The 9,922-nt window shown below is 37.3% G+C and overlaps 1 protein-coding gene across 4 annotated transcripts in view; it reads right to left on the bottom strand.

Moving 5' to 3' along the window:
- The window catches only part of LOC106873104 (uncharacterized), a 259,225-nt gene that overhangs the window by 89,159 nt on the left and 160,144 nt on the right, over window positions 1-9,922 (bottom strand). For all 4 annotated transcript variants that reach the window (XM_052975584.1, XM_052975587.1, XM_052975585.1 and 1 more), the window contains exon 3: window positions 139-208. The gene's annotated coding sequence lies outside the window, so the exon portion shown is untranslated. The remainder of the gene's footprint in view (window positions 1-138; window positions 209-9,922) is intronic.

The raw sequence follows: 9,922 nt of genomic DNA, 5'->3' as shown, positions 1-9,922 counted from the left end.
TATATATATATATATATATATATATATATATATATATATATATATATATGCACTATAGTATGTGCATGTATAGCGGCAATGGATGAGAGGATCTGATGCGTATAAACAAGGCTAATGGGTTGATATATAATAACTGACCTTGAAATAGTGAAATCTTCACGCACTAACTCACATGGCCGGATTAGATCCTATAGTCCAGTAGATGTGTCTGAAACAAACAAGAAACATAGAATGTGAGTAGGAGCATATTTATATATATCTATGAGAAGCTATCTATCAATCAATCCTCTCAGTTTCTCATACAAGTTCTGTGTTTCACAATCATACAAATTGTTAAGTATGTTGCTTTATCTGACATTTTAGGCACACCAAAATTAGCTGGATCCTGATGACCATATTCTTATTACAGTGACCTGTAAAAGGAGGTTGTTTCTTAATACAAGCATACAGAACAAATGCTGCAAGACATCTTGTCCAATAGCCCCACAATTTCACAGATCCACCTCTCTGGGCTGGTATTTCATTGACCCCAAGTGGATGAAAGATAAAGTTGGCCTCGGCGGGATTTGATCTCAGAGTAGTGAGAGTTGAAACAGATACCATGAAGTGTTCTGTCCAACACTAACCTTTCTGCTAATTCAATTCTGAGCATGAGTTCATGTGCAGGGTGTGTGTGTGTTCCACAACACACCAATAGAACACATGAATTAATTATAGTTTAATACAGTTGTTTCCAAAGTGGGTGAAGGAAAAATCCAGGGGAGGCATCGGCCAAAAGAGGGTGATGGATGTCAGTACCCTCTGTATTTTTCAATAGTACACTCAGGTTTAGAAAATAGTGTTTAAAAATCGATATGAAAATGTTGCTTGATCTTTTGGAAAAAAAAAAAAAAAAAAAAAAAAGAGAACAAAAATAAATTTAAAAAGATCCAAAGTTTACTAACAAAGTTGGTCATAAAATTCCAAAAAGAGTATTAAGAAAGAGAAAACACAGTACAGTACAAAAAACATCAACATCAATAATGACAAGAACAGCAAGAACATTTACACATAGAAGTGTATGTGTGTACTTATGTATCTATGTTCTTGTTTTAACACTGTACAAGACAGTGGTCTCCAGTAAGTTTTTTCTAGGGATCTGCTCACTTTCTTTGATACCAATATCAAATGTATGTATATATAAGTGTGCTTGTATGTGTATATATACAAGAGATTACCCAAAGGCAACTGGAAATGTTTCCACATTTCAAAACACTCCCCTGCTTTTTTAAATGTCTACCCATCCCCTCATTATCCCTTTGGAACTCAAGCTGCAACTTATTTTGTATTTTTCATCATGTAGCATTCCGCATTTTGGAACACTTATAATTTGTATTTTTATAGAAAAACATTTGGGGAAAACTATCATGCATAAATCAAATATCTCCATTTGTTTTTTGGGGAGGGGGATTTTAATTGTGAAGATTAAAATGAAGAGGTGGAAGTATGAAATTTTTTTCTCTAAATTACAAGTGATTCAAAATGTGGAATGCTGCAATATCTGTTTGTCATTATGTTACTTAGCCTGTCGGTAACATTTTCACATGATTAGAGAAAAAGAGGGAGAGAGAAGCAGCCATGACGTGAGATAGAGGGAATGTAATTGTAATGCTTTCACATGACTAGTTGAAAGGAAAAGGAGGAGAAACAAAAAGGAGAGAGAGAGAAGGAGGATAAGGCAAAAAGTGAGATAGAAAGAGGAAGAGAGAAGCGTACATGATGTGAGGTAGAGTGAATGTAATATTCATTATGTGGTTAAAAACGTTAGTTGAAGGTAGTGATGGTATAGAGAAGGAGAGTTAAAAGTATAATTTTAGCAGAGGGGTGATGTTCTGATGGTGAGGTCACAGGAAGGCACAGAGAGCAAGGGGAAAAATGGTGGTGCTTGGAAAGCGAAAAGTGTATTTTTTAATTGAACTAAGTTTTTTTATATTACCTATCACTTAATGCATGTGTATAAGTGTAATTTCTATGAAATATTCACATTTATTTATGTGGCAGATATATATGCAATTTAACTAAAGGTTGTATCATATGTACAGGATATTTTTTAGTTTATGGGGGAAATGGAAAAAATAAGAGCGAATACTTCTATAAAATTGTGCATAAAGTATATAAAGTGTATTTATGAAGTGCATTAAGTACTCATCATACTCCAGTTTCTTTTCCTTTTCAATGAGTAGCAGATGAGCAACTATCTTTCCATACAAACACAACACAGGTTATACTGTCAGGTTTTTGGATTAAGTTTTCAGAAATAAGGTTTACCATTAATTAAGTGAAATATTACAGGTTCTGCTAGTTGAAGATAAATTGTACAACATACTAGAACTACCAAATTTAGCTTTAGGAGAGTATCCTTCATCAAGCAACAAAAGTATGCCTCATCAAAAATTAATGTTTGGTTCAAGAGCTGTTATTTGTATGTAATGCATGCATGTATGTATGTATGTATGTATGTATGTATGTATGTATACAAATACATATGGGCTTATATATCAGGTCATCCCATAAATAATGCAGTTTTTTTTATACTTCTTTTATTTTCAAAATTAAGATAAACAAAGTTCTTTTTAAATGTAAAGTATATTCTTCATTTTCCACAATTCTCTTCCATCTGGGAGACTTGCAAGGCCCCTCTTCCAAAATTTACTTGTCAATGACAAAAAATTCTCCTCCAGTACTGTTCTAACCTTGTCTACAGAATTCATATTTTTTCTGTCCAAATGATTTTGAAGACTGTGAAATAAATGATAATCAGTCTGACAAATATGGTAGGTGGGGCATCATTTCCCATTCAAACTGCTCCAGCCTTTGGAATGTCATCCTCACTGTATGTGGCCAAGCATTATCCTGAAGGAAGAACACTTTTCATCTTGAAACCAAAGATGGTCGTTTTTCTTCTAGAACAGACTTAAGCCACTCAAGCTGCTTGCAGTAGATCTTTATCATTTGGTTTGGGTTTAAAAGTTCAAAGTGGACTAAATCATTCATATCCCATCAAACAGATAACAATACCTTACATGGGTGTAGACCTTCTTTAGCCTGGGGTGCTGGTGCTTCTCCTTTCCCTACCCACATTCTTCGGTGCTTGACATTTTTATAGAGAACCCATTTCTCATCACCAGTCACTATATGGTCCAAACATAGTTCATTCATGAGACATGGCAGCAAAGAAGAGCACACATTCATTCTCTAAGTTTGTGAGGAACCCATTGACCCAATTTTCTGACTTTTCAATAGCATTCAGGTGTTGATGGATGGTTGAATGATGAAATCCAATCTTCTCTGCTAGTTCCTCAACAGTTACGATGGGATTTTGTTCCACCAGGGTTTGCAGGACATCCTCATTGAACTCCACAGATCTTCCAGGACAAGGCTCATCTTCTAGGCTGTAGTTTCTGGCTCAGAATTTCTAGAACCACCGCTTATTATCTCCTATCATCATCATCATCATTTAACATCCATTGTCCATGCTGGCATGAGTTGGACAGTTTGACTGGGTTGGCACGCTGGAAGGCTATGCCAGAATCCAGTCTGATTTGGCATGGTTTTCTACAGTTGGATGCCCTTCCTAATGCCAACCACTCAAAGAATGTAATGGATGCTTTTACGTGCCAGTGGTAACTGCCATGACTCAGCTTGATGGGTCTTCTCAAGCATGACATAATGCCAAAGGTCTTGGTCATTGCCTCCATGAGGCCCAACGCTCAAAAGGAACTCAGCCATCTCACCTCCGTAAGGCCCATTTGAAAGGAACTCAGCCACCTTGCCTCTGTAAGCCCAACACTTGAAAGGAACTCAGGCATTTTGCTTCCATTAGGCCTAATGCTTGAAAGGAACTCAGTTACCTTGTGTCTGTCAGGCCTAACACTTGAAAGGTACTCAGCCACTTTGCCTTCATGAGGCCCAATGTTCAAAGGTTGATTTTTTTTTACATGCCACCAGCACAGTTGCACTTGGCTTGTTGGGTCCTCTTAAGCAGAGCACATCACCAAAGGTCTCAGTCTCTAGTCATTGCCTCTGTGAGGTTCAAAGTTCATGCTTCACCGCCTCATCCCATGTCTTCCTGGCTCTACCTCTACCACAGATCCCCTCCACAGTTAGAGATTAGCACTTTTTTATACAACTGTCCTCGTTCATACGCATCACATGACCATACCAGCACAATCATCTCTTTTGCAAACCACATCTGATTCCTCTTATGCCTAACTTTTCTCTCAAGATGCTTACACTCTGCCAAACATGCACACTGACATTGCACATCCAGCAAAGCATACTGGCTTCATTTCTCTTAAGCCTACGCATGTCCATGGCTGTCATAGCCCATGTTTCACTGCCATGTAGCATAGCTGTTCACACACAGGCATCAAACAATCTGCCTTTCAATTTGAGAGAGAGAGAGAGAGAGAGAGTGAGAGATCCTTTGTTGCCAACAAGGGTAGGAGCTCTCTGAACTTTGCCTAGTCTAAACCTATTTTCACAGGCACGCTCTTGGAACAAGCACCTCCACTACTAACCTAGTAGCCTAGATACCAGAAGCTATCTACTACCTATAGCATGTCCCCCTCGCAACTGATGGAGCCTATTTTCTGCACATGTTCAGTGTTTATTATGCCTGCGCACCTTCCACATACAAAAGTTAGTTTCTCTGTTAACCTTCCTCTCATATTGTTGCACCTTTTGTGTGACCAAAGCTTACACTGGGTGCATCTTATGGAGTTTCTACCTATGCCTTTTCTACAGATTGAGCAGGACCATCTACTTGAAGGGGATTGTGATTTGTCTGCCTTCCTACTTACTACGACTTTGGTTTTTACTAGGTTAACTCTAAAGCCCTTTGATTCTAGACCTTGCTTCCATATCTGGAACTTCTTCTCTAGTTAAGGTAGTGATTTAGCTATAAGAGCAAGGTCATTAACATAAAGGAGCTCCCAGGGATAGCCTGTCCTAAATTCCTCTGTTATTGCCTGGAGGACTATGATGAACATAGAGGGGGCTGGGCACCATCCTTGGTGAACCCCTACTTGTACCCTGAATTCTTTGGTGTACTCATTGCCCACCATCACCTTACTGGTAGTGTCCTTGTACAAGGTCCGTACAGCTCTCACCAACCACTTGTCTATCCCTAGTTTCTGCATCGCCCACCAGATAATGGATCGGGGGGGGGGGGGCTCTGTCAAAAGCTTTCTCCAAATCAACAAAAGCCAAGTACAGAGGTTTAACTTTGGCTAGGTATTTCTCCTGCATGCCTTACCAGAAATATGGCATATACTGCATTGATATTCCTTGCACTTTCCATTACTTTGTTGCTTTATTGAACTCATGAAATAAAATAGGCTGAATATGCTCCTTTGTCACTTCCATTATAGCTTTGAAAAAATAACTGTTAATAACAGGAGTGGCTGTGTGGTAAGTAGCTTGCTTACCAACCACATGGTTCTGGGTTCAGTCCTACTGCATGGGACCATGGGCAAGTGGATTTGGTAGATGGAAACTAAAAGAAGCCCATTGTATATATATACATCTATAATATATAAGATGGAAGATGTATGTGTGAGTGTGTGTGTGTATGTGAGAGAAAACAAAATTTGGAAGCTGGCATTTTCTGCATGATAGCTGTCTATGATAACATTAGATAAAACATTAGGATGAATTAATTTATGGCAAAAATGAATTTCATTTCTATAATCAGTATACAAAATTACATCTAAACAGAAAAGATAAAAATAAAAAAAAACTGTTCAGTACATGTAAACAATACATATTTTGTAGCAAAAGTTCAAACAGAAAAGTTTATGATGCACTCTTGGAATTTGTCAAACAAATTACAATTTTTCTATCTCCCGCACCATATAAACTCATAGAGATACGAATTAGCCATAGAATGGCGGATACCACAGTGCTGTTTTTTACAGACACCTATGTGCTTTCCACTTGTTGTGTATGGGTACCATCTTTTGAGGTAATAAACTCAACGCTGTGATTCACTGTTCTATGTTGAAAATTATAATCAATTTCAGAAATTTCAGAGTGACTTGTGGAGACTGAAACTTGTGGTTCCTGGAAGAATCACCAAACATATGCATTCCTCTAGTGTATTGTGATTCCGACATAGCAACACACTGATCTTGCAACACACTCCTCTGAAAAGCCACCACTGAGGTAGCACTCTTCATCGGATGTATTTACATCTTGAGAAGACTGTTTTATCTATCTCAACAACCTTCCCAAAGCAGACTATACTTTGGCTTGTTACTAGGGTAGCAGTCACCAATGTGTCTGTGGCTTTTGATTTCCTAAAATTAGCTGAAATTTGAAAAGTTGAAAAGCTATTAACTTTTTATTTATTAATTTATGGCATAAATTAATTTCATTTCCATAATTAGCACAAAAAAACTACATCAATACACCAAATTTGAAATCGACTGGAACAAAACTAAAGGAATTAGCCAAACAGAAAAGATTCCAATACATATTGCTTGATATGCAGAAAGCTTCTTCAGGTATGCAATTTTGCATTTGCTGTTGCTTTGTAGGAGGCTTCTGAAATTTATTAATAGAATTGGTGTGATGGTCAGCTTAGTGGTAAGGGTGGTTATCCTGGGTCTATTTGTAGTGGTCTTATGTGTGGGTGTGCATGGCTTAGTTTTATTTGGAACCATGCCAACTGCTGCACTATTTTTTGTGCCACATTAAAAAAATTTTGCTGTTCTATTGTTGCAGTTTGCATTGCACACCATTTTTTAGCGGTCTTCTTTACTGCAGGTCTGCATTAGGATATGAGTCCCTCTTGGTGTGGTTTTATTCTATTTTGTTGGCTAAGTGGAGAGTGGTTTTTGTCATGGGTTCCATTCTGCCTGAGCTTTGGATGCACAAAGTCTACTTTGTCTCAATATCTCCATATCTTTTATGTAAAATTTACAGATGATACACACTTCAGGCACTGTTTCCTTGTTTCTTTTGTGGTTTCTTTCTGCTGTTTTTTATATTTGTGTTTCATCGGTCTTTCAGTTGGTTCCTTTTTTCTCTCCAGTGCTTTGAGAGGTGGTGTTGGGGCTGCTTTTCTTAGGAACTTTTCTTTTACTTTTCAAACTTTTTCACCCCCATGAATAAGAATATCCTCATTAATGGTTACCTTGGAGTTGCTTTCCTCATTGGGATTTCCACATGGTATTTCAACATTGGGACTGTTCTTTGCGTCAGGTGCTTCACTTGGAGATTCACTATTTTAAAAAATAGTATGTAATTTGTCCAAGTATTGCCTGATTAGTGGATCAATTCACTCAGTACGAACTTGCTGGTCTTGACTCCACTTATGCAGATACTCAAAAATGATTTGGAGTAGTTTGTTGTACTTGACTCGGTTCAAGAATTCCTGTATTGTGCACCTCTTCTTAGCATAACACAAAATCACCACACTTCTCTTGGGTAAGCATTAAGCACATCCAGTAAAGTTTAAACTGGGAAAAGTAGTACATCGGCATACCTTTAAAAAAACATACCTAAACATGAAGATGTACCTTGAATTAAGTACATGAAGATGTACCTAAAGACCAACACTATTATTGCTAGAATACTATGATAAGGAGAAGGAAATCCTGGCAACCAAATATGATCTCTACCACAGTAACTTCTGAACTTATATATCTCCTCCACAGAACCATCTACTTGACCAGTTTGAGAAAGACATCCTAAATATGATCAGGAATGTAAAATTCTGTAACAGTCACAATCCATTTCAACAGAAATTTTATGAGATATCATCAACCAGATTCAAAAATCGGATAAACTACAGATAACTGTGAACAAAACTGGAAATATCTATTACTTGCAACTTAGCACATATCTGAAATTCATTAGAAAAGAGTTCAATAAGAACTATAAAAAGACTGGTGATATTAATACTAGGACTGATACCCTAATTTCTACCTTAACCCTTTAGCATTTAAACCAGCCATATTTGGCCCAAATATTCGGTTTTATGTTCAAATCAGCCAGATCTGATCTCTTACACCTATCCTATAATGTCATTCTAAAAATAACAATCACATTACTGAACTCTCAATGCTACAAGATAATGAATGATTAATTTAAAACAATGTGAATAAATCAGCTTTCCATTTGACAGAGAAATATGAATGATAAAAGGGTTAAATTTAGAAGATCATATGAAACCAGCCTAGGAACTCACATATTACACTTACAGACTCCAAACCAAACTTTTTGCTTAAACCCTCAGTTAGATTCATCTGATCCTTTAAATCTGATCTAGATAGGGTAAGTAAAGCCATATTAGATGGAATAATTTCCATTGTTAAACATCGCAACCACCTAAGCCGATGGAATAACTCCAGTGGAGTTATAACTTGGTTCAGCAAACTTAATAACAAAAATGATATTTCCTTCCTCCAGTTTAACAGAAAACCAATTATTATTCATCTATTTCTCTTATCCTACTCAATAAGGTGCTTATCTTCACACAGAAATTTGCCAAAATCTGAAACAATGAAAGTAATATTATCTTTACAGCTAGATGTACTTTTATCAGCTTCCAAGGTGAATTATGATCCTGACCTGCCCAGGACAATGAATATGATATCACTATGGGCTCATCTGACTCTGCCCAAGTTACAACCTCATAGGTTTATACCTCCTACACAAATTCCATAAGTTCTTCCCTTTTGTTGGGCGAAGTCTGTATCAAGACAATGCTCTCCTTATTGTGAGTAATCATTCTTCTTTGTCCTCCAAAAGACGAAGGAAGAAACAATAGATATTTTTCAAAAATTCTAATGTATCTCTTTTGAAAAGGGCACTACTGTGGTAAACTTATTCTACCTAACTTTTGACTTAAGTTCAAAAACATTCTGCCCCTACCTTAAGTCCAACAAAAACTCACATTATACCCGTAGATTCTGTAGTCATTCACTTTCAGTGGAAGAATGTGGGGGGAGAGCAAGAGATAGATATAAACAAGGGAAAAGTGATCTATGGTAAATATGGGTAGAACGATGATGATGGCAAGAATAAGGGATGGATGTCAATAAGATGTGGCTGGAGGAGGGGAACCAGTTGTTTGTGTGGGGGGAAGGAGAGACAGTAGCAGTTGTAAACATGACAGGGAAATTGGTTGGAAGGCAGAACTACTTGTGTGCATATAGTATGTATACAGGGTGATAAGGTGAACAGTTAACAGTATTAGAAAGCATAAAGATTAAAGTTGTAGTTGAGAAAAAGTTAGCTGACATAAACGACTGGAGACCATCTGAATATTGGAAGAGAGTTACCTGTATCATGATGATTCACACTGGGTATCGAAACACTGACATCATGACTGCTGCTCAATGCTCTGTGAACACTGTAAAGGCTATAAGATGTGACACAGCAGACATTCTGTCTACATCTACATGTCAGAATTCATCCTCACATCTTTGGACAGGGCTTAAGGCTCAATTCAAATGGTAATGTGACAATGCTGAAGACTGTGGTCAATCTCTGGTTGGTTGCTGCTAAAAAACCATATGTGTGGCAGCAGGATTCAGTTCCTTGCCATATCTCTAGAAAGAGTTAGAAGTGTTGTTGGAGAATTTCTATGACTTCACTAGCCCCAATTTTTGGCCTTCTAATTCTCTCAATTGTAATGCTATGGATTACTATGTGTGGGGTGCCATTGAGAAAGACACCAACTGCTTTTGTGGCCAAGATCAAGGAAGTGTTCAAAGATTTTCCTAGGGATACAGTGAAGGACGTATGCACCAAGTCCTGAGAGCAGCTACTTTTATCTCCCAGCCATAATCTTGCCAATATCGTCAACATTTTAAAATACTGCAAAATTTAGCTAAAAAAAAAAACTGCAAAATTTAGCTAAAAAAAAAAAAAA

The sequence above is a fragment of the Octopus bimaculoides genome, chromosome 21 (assembly GCF_001194135.2).
Source record: "Octopus bimaculoides isolate UCB-OBI-ISO-001 chromosome 21, ASM119413v2, whole genome shotgun sequence".
NCBI lineage: Eukaryota > Metazoa > Mollusca > Cephalopoda > Octopoda > Octopodidae > Octopus > Octopus bimaculoides.
Note: the sequence above shows the minus strand (reverse complement) of the source record. Positions and strands in the feature narration are given on the sequence as shown.